Raw genomic sequence first — 11,232 nt, 5'->3', positions numbered from 1 at the left:
TTTGGACAATCTGCGCCCCATCTCCTTGCTGCCTTATCTCTCCAAGGTAGCGGAGAAGGTGGCAAACAAACAGCTAATGACATATGTAGAGGAAGGTAACCATCTTCATCCTACCCAATTCGGATTCCGGCCCCGTCATTCGACGGAGTCCGCCCTTCTGAGGGCTACTGAAGCCCTCCGGCAGGGTGCCGACGAGGGACAAACAATGGCGCTAATTCTACTAGATCTTAGCGCCGCGTTCGACACTGTGGCACATTCCATCTTGCTACAGTGTCTGGACAAGGTCGGGGTGAAAGGGGCAGCGTTGAAATGGATTTACTCATTTCTCACTGGCCGGGGTTTCCAAGTGAGGCAGGGTGACCACTACTCGGAGCGAATTCCTTTGGACCAGGGGGTGCCGCAGGGCTCGTCCCTGAGTCCAACACTTTTTAATCTTTATGTCGCTCCAATTGCCACCTTAGTAGAGAGTCACGGCCTCAGCTTGGTGTCGTATGCCGATGACACGCAGCTGGTTATCTCCCTATCGCGCGCACCCGATCTTTCGGCGGACATCTTCAGAGCATGCATGCAAGACCTGGCTGCCTGGATGTCCGCCAATTGCCTCAAGCTCAATGGAGGCAAGACCGAGGTGCTGGTCGTGGGGGGCTGCCAGTCTGCGTGGACGTCGGCATGGTGGCCATCTTCCCTGGGCCCAATGCCCACCCCTTGCCAAAAAGCAAGGAATCTGGGCATTTGGTTTGATGCCGCCCTCACCTTTGGCCCTCAGATCAATCAGGTGGTAGGGCAATGCTTTGGGACCCTCAAAAGCCTCAGAAAGACGCTGAAGTTCTTGCCTGTGAGAGCCCGACAGACCTTGGTACACGCACTGGTCACTTCGAAGATGGACTATGGCAATCTTCTTTATTTAGGTACCTTGGAGAAGAATCTCAGTCGCTTACAGGTCCTCCAGAACGCTGCTGCACGACTGGTGCTTAGATTACCCAGAAGAGCTGCTTCTGCAGCGGCTCTCCGGTCCCTGCACTGGCTCCCGGTCAGAAGCAGGGTAGAATTCAAAGCACTCTGCACGTGCCATCGGATCATTCATGGGAAATCCCCTCTCCCTCTACAAGGACTCTTGACACCTTATGAGCCCCCCCGCTCTCTTAGATCTTCTGGCTCGGGACTCCTGGCTGTCCCTAAGGTATCCAGAGCTCGGATGGGGGGCAGATCTTTCAGATACCTTGCAGCCGCCAGATGGAATCAGCTGCCTATGGCGCTACGATTAGAGCCATCTGAGTCAATTTTCAGAGCTAAGCTCAAAACTGCTCTATTCGCCTAGTAAGTTTGCCGCTTTGTAGGGCTCAGGAATAAAGTAGCTCCTCAGCGCGGGGACACGCCGTTGTTGCGTCACCATGCGCTTTATAAAACCCCCAAATAGAAATAGAAATGATGGTGAATCAATTGTTTTTAATATTACGGAATCACATCATCATTCAAGATCAAATGAAGTAAATCTGGAAACAGCAGAGGGAGACATGGAAGAATTATGGGTGACCCCTACCAGTCACAAATTCCCAGAACATAGATTGCTGGTTAGAAGTGTTTGAACTGTCCAGAGTGCCAAAGGTAATCCATCAGTCCACTTAGGCCCAGTTTTGCTACAAAGCTAAGCTAAGCTGTGGAGAAGTGTGGCTCAATGGTTAGAGCGACAGACCCTAATGCAGAGGTCTAGCCTGGGTCCAGGGTTCAATTCCCGGATCGGCAGGTCTTGGGCTAAATTTGTGCGGGCATGATAATTCTCGCCTCATTGCCTATTCTAATCATGGGTCCCACTCTGCAACTCTGGGGGGCAATAGCTTGCTTGATCTCCACAATGGCCCCAACAATGCTAGGATGCCTGGCTTCACCTTGGGGGTGCCCAGGAGTGGGCACTTCACAGGGAAAAGCCAGGAAGGGTTCCACTGCGGTATGTGTACAAGTGCCTGAGATACCCCTTCGGGGGTCAATTCGGTGTGCTAAACAAATACTACTATGTTTACATTTATTCTTGCAGGGATTCAGCTTGTAAGCAGTACTGTGTCTTGGGATGACAGGACATCATAAAGTGTCTCTCTATCATGTTAGTACCTGTTGGCCCAAATCCGGGCTAGCTCACAGTGCTTCACCTGAACTCCTAACCTTCCCAGAGTAGAAGGTGATTTTGGTGAACGTAGAACATGGCCCTTTGGTCCCCAAGGAAACCGTGAGAACAGATCATCGCATTTCGTCTCTTGCTCATGTATGCCCTCAGTAAACAGAGGAAAGACACAATGAAAGTTTACAATACATTTAATGAATATACAATGAATAACCCAATCATGGCAAATTATCTATCTATTTAGGTCTATTCTTACTGTGTAAGCAAAGGAATATATTAGTGATCTTTGGGATTAGCAATGGACCCTATACCTGGCATGCGTTTGTTCCAGGACAGATCTCTCTGACAGAATTCTCCTCCCTGCCCTCAAAGGGACAAACCACAGTTTACATGATAGAACTACTGTGTTGAAAAGCTGCAGATGGGCGACCATGTTATCTCTGCAATGTTAAAGACTGTTGCTGACTGAACAAAAAATAGTAGGACGTGTTATTAGGTATTCTAGATTACCTTACACAAAATGTTCAGACTGAATCCCAAAAAAAGTCACTGAATATCAAAACAATGTGCACAGTATATTTCTAAAATGTCACAAAAACAAAAAGTGTTATGTGGGGCTGTACGAACAGGCGCAGCCTAAAACATCTAATACTGTAAACTAAGAGAGATCCAAAGTGATCCCAGAAGGGACATCACTATACACCCTCATTGATCCGGGGACATAACTTAGCAACTAACAAATAATAAATCTCACAAGCTAAGCAAAATCAATGCAATGCTAAGAAGCATAATAACCAAATATATAGGAATAATAAAAAATTAAACTGAAGATTTGGAAAAGGTGGCTTAATTAGATCGATACCGGGCCACCCAACATTTCTTCCACAAGATGAATGTTTAATGAATCCAGACCAGATTCAGTCTCTGCTAATGATAATTCCTGAAGAGCCTTCTTCAAAATCCAAAATACCGGCATGATCCTTATTATTAACCAATGCTGAGGAAGTTTGTTGTCCTGCATCCGTGTTGTCAGAGCCGGAGTTCGGAAATCGGAAGTTTGGAAATCCTGTTGCAAACACCCATCTCCCCAGTAGTGAGCAGCTCCTACCATGCATCTTGAAGCAGCAGCAAAATCATGGGACAACTCTGAAGATGGGTCCTTATCAGACTCATGAATATGTTCATGTCCATAGTAACAGGCAATTGCAGTGAAGGCAGACATCAAATGCCCACTCGTAGGGATACCACAGGCAATGAAACACAGGTTGTACACAGGCAAACCAGGCAGGTTGGAATGGCAATGAGTCAGTGTTCAGTTCCTGGAACAGTGGGACTCCAAAGTGTCTTGTCATGCACTCATGGCACAGCTGTAGTGGTGGTAGTTACCAGTGGGCTTCGAAACAGAACATCCATTGCGGAGTTGCAAAAATAAAACTGCAATTTTGCAAATGAGGAATATCACCAAGGGTATGCCCCCCAAATCACTGGAAAACAGGGAATTCATAAAGGCAGTATTACTCCACAGACTTTCTGAAAGGTACTGACTAAGCCAGTTCCAATTGATTAAAAAACATATGAAATACCAGCAGTATTGGAAGCATTAAAGATGCAGTGCACAAGCGGACCAAATGTTGTGGCCGATTTGTACTTAACAGTGACTGTATTTCACTGGGTGTCCTTGCAAACTGAAGTTCAAATGTTTCTCAGGTAGATGTTAATGCCACATCTTTTTGAAACAATAAAGCTTTGAGCCGGCTTAGCTTGTTGAAATATGCCTTCAAAGTTGGAATTGAAGGCCACAAAGTAGGTTGGAAAAGCACGTTTTTTTTGTTTATTTTTTGTTTGAGTTTTATATAGCGCCGGCTAGACCCAGAGGAATCAGAGCGCTTTACATGAGGATCAGAGTTACAGGTTACAAGTTACATTTGTTCCAAGAGCAAAATCAAACATAGGAAAAAAGAAAGCAAAGTAACAGAAATTTATCAGGGGAGGGGGAGGGATTGGAGAAAAACAGAGGAACGGGGAGAAACTGTGCCCAATGTCCGGCTGGGTAGGTGACGGCTGAGGGGATGAACCAGGGTCGATCTCCTCTATAGCTGAACCGAGCAGCTCCACCAGGCATCAGACATAGTGCTTAGACTCCGCAATCAGAGAATGTCATAATAAAGTGGGAGAGTTGGAGAGATGAGATACCACAGTCCGAACAAAAACCAGACACCATCTTGAGGTCAGGCACTGTCCTGAGAGGGCTCTGTAAGGAATATTTCAGCTTAGAATAAAGATTTTAGGGGGACCCCAGGCACCTCCATAGTGATGCCGCTCCAACACTTCCCGGGATGTGTTCCTCCTTTTTCACGTTGTTTCAGCAGGTAACTATGTGGGAAAAAGACAGGTCATACATGATACCTGCTTTCATTCCACAACAGTCTTGATCACACTATATGAAATACCTTCCATTGAAAAGGACAGTACTGAAGTGGAAAATGGAAGGGGCAACAAGTATTTAGAAAAAAGGCCAAATTCACTACCGAAGTGTTACATGCCCCCTGAACTGTAACATGTTTACAAACAAGTGAGTAGCCAACGGATGAGTCGCATTCCTATCCAGTAAGGAATACCTCTCTGTCTGCCGGTTCACATCGGTAGTCGAAAGGGAGTGACCAAAATACGTAAAAAAAACTCTCTCCAAGGACATATCTACCTACCGGGAAATGTTTCATGCAAGATGTGAACTGGAATGTGGAAATCAGCATAGATATTGCGCTTTAAATTAACCAAACCACAGAGGGTGTTTCAGCTACAGTAAAGGGCAATTGTTCTAACTTCTCGATATGTAACATTGTGTGAGGGGCATTTTCTTGGGCCATGAGTCGCTGTTTACATGTCAGATTGAAAGGCAAGAATAGCTGCGTCGAGTTAAGGTAACGCAATGGCACATAGCCATTTTTGAGGATCTGAAATGTCCAATCAAACTGCATGATAGATCTAAGCTGACTTTGCCCATGATATAATAAAGACGTAATTTTGCATAATATTGATAACACATCACACAATGTTGTTCAAACTATGGTATAGACTGCAGCAAAGACTGTGCCCCAAGGGCACCATCCCATGAGGATGAACCATCCCATGAGGTAAGTACGTGGGCAATATTCTGTGCTTGTCTTGTTGTCCCATAAAGGGAAACACAGCTTCAATTTGATCAATTTTTTGGTCTATCAAGAAAGGAAATAACTCGCAGTTTGTGGTTATTCTACCCATAATTGAAAGAATAATTACAAGACTTGTTGCCCCGCCGAAGCTGCCCTTGCTGAGAAAGCCAACAAGGTACACAAAACATACTGAGTTAAGCATTTATATAGTCTAACTAGACCAGTGTATAAATACTGTAGCTCATTAACACTGAGACCCTCTAGATTGGGGAATGGTGTATAACCAGCCAACGTTGGGTAGGTGTCCTCTAATATTTAAGGGCACCCATGCGTACAGGAGCAAGTACATGGATTAGGGCACCTCAGAATACATTTTGATATTCCCAGTTCGAAAGTAGAATTTCTAAGAGCCGATATGCTCTATATCCTGGGGATGGCGCAGCATTAGTAGATTCATGATATGTTCCTGTGTTAGCATCCACAGCTGAAAAATGGACCCAAGTATAAAATACTTCTAAATTATAGGCATCATTGGCTTCAACCACCAAGTTTATGTCACCCCCTACATTGCCAAGGCCATGCAATTTTAAATGTGCATGGTCTGCAGGTCTGCAATTGTCAGCAATTGGTATAGGCTGTGGTTGCACCATTACTAAGACAGTAATGGAAATCATGTGAAAATACTAAAATAGGTAATCATTTCAAAGCTTTAAGCTTGAACAACCAAGAGAATAAATGAGGTGCTTTCTAAAATACTGTGGAAGATAACACAAAACACCACATACTTCTCCGTAGGAGGTGTGGGAGTACTATGGGCACGCATAAGTTCTACTCAGGAGACCCTTAAATATGTACCCGACCAATTGTTGGTGGCACCATGTCCCAGGGATTCTTCTAGTAACCAGAACTGTGCCTTGGGATGACAGGACATTAAAATGTAGGCACTATTAGCGCTATTATGATATTTTTAGGACCTCCATCAACAAGCCGTAGCTGGCATTCCTGCCGACATCCAGGATAGGTCCGACCGTCGCATTATGACCGCCATAGGGATTAGGATGTCAGTTTCTGAAAGACCTCTTTTCATGGCGGGCCCACCATCATGAAACCACTGTCAGAAAGGAACTTTGGAGGCCTCCAGCAGTGTCCCGTCCCCATGGGCCTCTGTTATGTGGCCAAGGGGGCTCATGTGGTGCCCCTCCAAACATCCAAACACCATGAGCCAGGCACCACATGGTGCCTAGCACACCATGTATGGATGCTTTCATAATGCTTTTTACTATTGCGGCTTGTGCAGCAGCCGTCGTATTGTAATTGGGGTATCAGGACCGCCGACTCTTTGTTGGATGGTCTTGTGCCTGAAAAGACCGCCATCGTAATGAGGCCTTTTGTCTCTTTACTACTTCATAACCTGTCGTCCCAAATCTGGGTGAGTTCACAGTGCCTCACAAGAACTTCAAACCTTCCTAGAGCACCAGGTGATTTTAGCAAACCTAGAGCATGACCCTCTAGACCCCAAGGAAACCGTGGAACAGATCATCACCTTTCATCTCTCGCTCATGCATGCCCTTAGTAAACAAAGGAAAGACTCAATGAAAGTTTACAATACACTTATTGAACCTATCATAGACTATTATGAAGCATACGTGCTGAGATAAGTAGGTATATACAAGTAAGCAACATAATTAGCATTATTAGCAGGCTGTATACAATGAACAACCCAGCTATGGCAAATTATCTATCTGTCTAGGCCTATTCTTACTCTGTAAGCAAAGTGTTATATTATTGATATCTGGGACTAGGAACATACCCCATATCTGAGCATGCATTGGTTCCAGGACAGGTCTCTGAAAGAGTTCTCCTCTCTGTCCCCAAAGGGACAAATCACAGTATATTTGATAAAACTACTGAGTTGGAAAGCTACAGCTGGGCTACCATGTAATGTCTAAAATGTTAGGAGCTGTTGCTGTCCGAGCAGAAAGCAGTCCATTCTGGTGTTATGTAAGACGACCTTGCATACAATGTTCAGACTGCATCCCAAGAAGAGTAATTGAATAACAAAATAATTACAGTGTATTTCTAAAATAATGTCACAAAAACAAAAATGTTATGTGTGTCTGTACAAGCAGAATCAACCCAAAACATCTAATACCCTAAACTAAGGGAGAACCAAAGTGGGCCCAGATGTGATATCGCTACACTATTTTCTTCATTAAACGTTTTCACTCTCTAAAAGGGCATAGAATGGTAGGCACAGACAAAGTGTTGCTTGATTCCTAATGCCGTTCCTAGTTTTTGACCTACAGATTACACTAAGTAAATACCCTTGTCACTCCCTATCATCAGGGTATCTGAAAGTGGGAATTAAATCAATGACATCACTGATGACATCTCAAATGACATCACTGATGAAATCATCTAGTGAGTGTAATTATTATGTAACAGTCTACGACAAAAGTTAAACCAGTATACTAGGTGTGCTGCTACTGAGTAATACTAATTCTATCTTTTTAGCCACCCTAATACAATTTGCAAGGGGGACGTGAAATGGATTAAGGATAATTTCCTGAGGAGGGCAGCGTTAAAGCGGGAGAGTGAGGAGCTGACTAAACCCAGAGCCAGAGCAAACTTCCTCCTCTTGACTACACCCTCGATTGAACCCTATCTAACAATTGTAAGCCGTCCATACCATCGACACCTTCTTGTTAGATTTAGGTTCAACATCATACAGTATTCACTGGGAGTCTTCCCTGTATGGGGGGTGCCAGATGAGTCAATTCCTTGTAGCTGCGATAACTTCTCAGAGCAGTCCCTTATACATTTTGTAATGTTTTGTGAGCACTTTAAGAAGAGTAGAAAATTATACTTGGTCCCTATCTTAAGGGAAGCAGGCTTTATGCAGGTGCGCCCAGCGTTACTTCATTTACAGTTACTAGGGAGTACCAAGATAATCTTCGGGGTTGCTAGCTTTCTGGTCGCAGCTATGCGCACAAAAACCAGGAAGCTATCCCCGAAGGACTTGGAAGGGCGCCCTCATTACACTGCAGACTTAGCTAATATTTTTTAAATTAACTATTCTTCCTATGACTTCACTGCGAATGTATTGCTTTTGTATTAACATCTAAACTATTGACCGGACCTACATATCACTTTGATTGATTTTTTAACTGTTTTAACCATATGAAATATACGATATGTAAAATATTTTTTTTTTAACAATTGTTTTTTATAAATTGCACTGTGTTGTTGCTTTTTATGATTTTAACAAATCGAATAAAGCTGGACTTTGACTTTTGACTAATTCTAACATATATTATGTAAGGGACTGTGTGACTGTATGCATGCTTGTGTGTATGGGTGTAAGAGTGACTGTATGGTATATATAAAGTAGGTATTTCAGTAGCTGTGTGGGGGAGTGAGTTGCTGTGTGAGTGACTGTATTTATGAGTGAGTGGATGGGTGTGTCGGTGGCTGTATGGGTGAGGCAGTGGTAGTATGAGTGGCTCTATGGGTGGGTAAGTGTGTGTGTGTGTAGTGCCTGTACTGGTGTCTGACAGGGAGCTCCAGGAGGACGACGGAGGATACCCCAGGGGCACCAAGGAACACGACTTTCCGTTGTTTCCAGGGAAACCAGGAAGGCTGGGCATGCCCGGAATAAGAGACCCGGAAGACGCCGAGGAGGGAGAGAAGTTCGGGGAAGTCAGTAGCAGACGCAATGGCGCCCGAAGCAAAGAGAGGAGTGGGACAGTATCAGAGGCAGGGACGGAGAGTCCGAGACAAGGGGACAACGGTGAGAGGAGACCGGAGGCCAACAGAACCAGAGAGGAGCAAAAAGCGGAGGCATCCCCTGTGGAAGGCCTGCTGGAAGAGGTGGCAGTGACCTTGTCAGCGGATCACGGCTTCAGGCAAGGCATTACAGGAATGGGGGAGCGGCTGGGGAGGTGGCTGCACACCCAGGCAGTTTTCACAGGCTTATAGAGAGGAGTGGGGAGAGCAGGGGAGCCAGAAACGGGGAAAGAGAGAGACAACCCGCCTTCAATCTCCCCCACCGAGTTGACGTTGGGGTCAGAATCCCTCTCTTTCTCTTCTTCTACCAAGGGGATGACCACCGCGTGAGCAGAAAGGAACAAAAGGCAAAAGACAGTCAGCATCCTACAGTAACAGAGGATGTCAAGACGAGTCAGGATACAGGAAACCAATTCCGCTGGGATCCCCCCTTTACTGTTCTGTGCCGAATTACCAATAAATACCTCTAGTATACCATAATAGTCGTCCGTGGTCATTGGGCAGGTGATAGGGTGAGTGAGTGGGTGTTTGAGTGGGTGTTTGGTTAAGTGAGTTGGTGTGCGAGTGGCTGTATTGGGGAGTAAATGTGTGTGTAAATGGCTGTATGGGTGAGTAAGTGGATGTGTGAGTGCTTTTATGGATGTGTGAATAGGTTTGTAAGTTATTCTGTGGGTGTGTGAGGGCTTGTACGGGTGAGTGAGTGGGTGTGTTGAGCTGAGTGAGTGGGTGTGTGAGTGACTATGTAGGTAAATATGTGGGTGTGTGAGTAGCTGTGTCGGTGAATCTGTGGCTACATGTCTGGCTATACAGGTGAGTGACTGCTGTATAAGTAGCTGTAAGGGTGAATGAATGGTTGTGTGAGTGGCTATTCATGTGAGTGAATGATTTGGTGGGTATGTGAATACCTCTATGGGGGAGAAAGTGGGTGTGTGAGTACTGGTATGGGTCTTTGAATGAGTATGTGAGTGGTTGTGTGGGTATGTGACTGGGAGTTTAAGAGTTGTACGGGGGTGTGAGTGGTTCTGTGGATAATGCCAGCAGTGATGTTTATTTGAGAGGTCATCAGTGATGTCACTGACCATGACATGAGTGATGTAATATGTGAGGTCATAAGCAGTGCATTATGGAGGTGTAAGTTATAGTTAGCTCAGGTAACTATAACTACTGAATTTCACTGGTTTTGTATGAGTGAAATCTGACCCTAACTATAATGTCCCTGTAACATTTGTCTTTTTTAGTGAATTTCGATGTCTTTTTAACTAGTAGTCACATTTGCAGAGTGGTGGAGAAAGGGTGTGGGCCCTCTGACCAGCTCTCAGGAATCCCACTATGTCAGACTTACTAAAGATAACAAAAGGGCTTCTTGGTCCCCAAGGACCCCCAACATCCAAGAGAACTTCCTCCCCCAACCAGTAGTGTGTCAGGAGGTGTAATTAGAGAATGATGGAGAAAGGGGGTGGGGCCTCCAAACAGCTTCCAGCAATCATTCTGAGTGGGACATAGTAGAGGTGACAGGAGGGGTTGTTGGCCCGAATGACCCTAAGCATCCAAGGGAACTTTATCCCCAACACATAGTGTGTCAGGAGGCAGGTTTGCAGAGTGGTGGAGAAAGAGGAGTGGCCTCCGAACACCGTTCAGCACTCCCACTGTATGGGACGGACTGGCGGTAATAGGAGGGCTTGTTGGCCCCCAAGGACCCTCAGCAGCTAAGGGGACTTATTTCCCCAACCAATAGTGCAAAAGGAGGCTTGTTTGCAGAGTGGTGAAGGAAGGGGGCGTGGCCTTCAATGAAATCTATGCAATCCCACTATTTAAGACTTACTGGAGGTAACAGGAGGGTTTGTTTGCCCCCAAGGACCAGCAGCATCCAAAGGGACTTCATCTGCCAACAAGTAATGGGCCAGGAGGTGTATTTGCAGAGAGATGGTGAAAGGAGATGGAGCCTCCCGCAACACACTGGGCTGTTTAAAATAAAGATAGTATTTATTTTTAGGGAAAGGGGGCAACATGGCCCCCACTTCCCAGGGCCCCTAACCCCCAAGGCCTGCCTTTTTAATATGAAAGAGGGTGGTCATGTGGACTCGCTCAACAGACCGATTTCGGTCCTGTTGACTCCATCTCCTGGGGCGGGTCTCTATTATGGATACCAAGGTCCCAACCAGGGCACCCACTATATTG

This window comes from Lissotriton vulgaris, chromosome 10 (assembly GCF_964263255.1).
Source record: "Lissotriton vulgaris chromosome 10, aLisVul1.2, whole genome shotgun sequence".
In the NCBI taxonomy this organism is placed as follows: Eukaryota; Metazoa; Chordata; class Amphibia; order Caudata; family Salamandridae; genus Lissotriton; species Lissotriton vulgaris.
Note: the sequence above shows the minus strand (reverse complement) of the source record.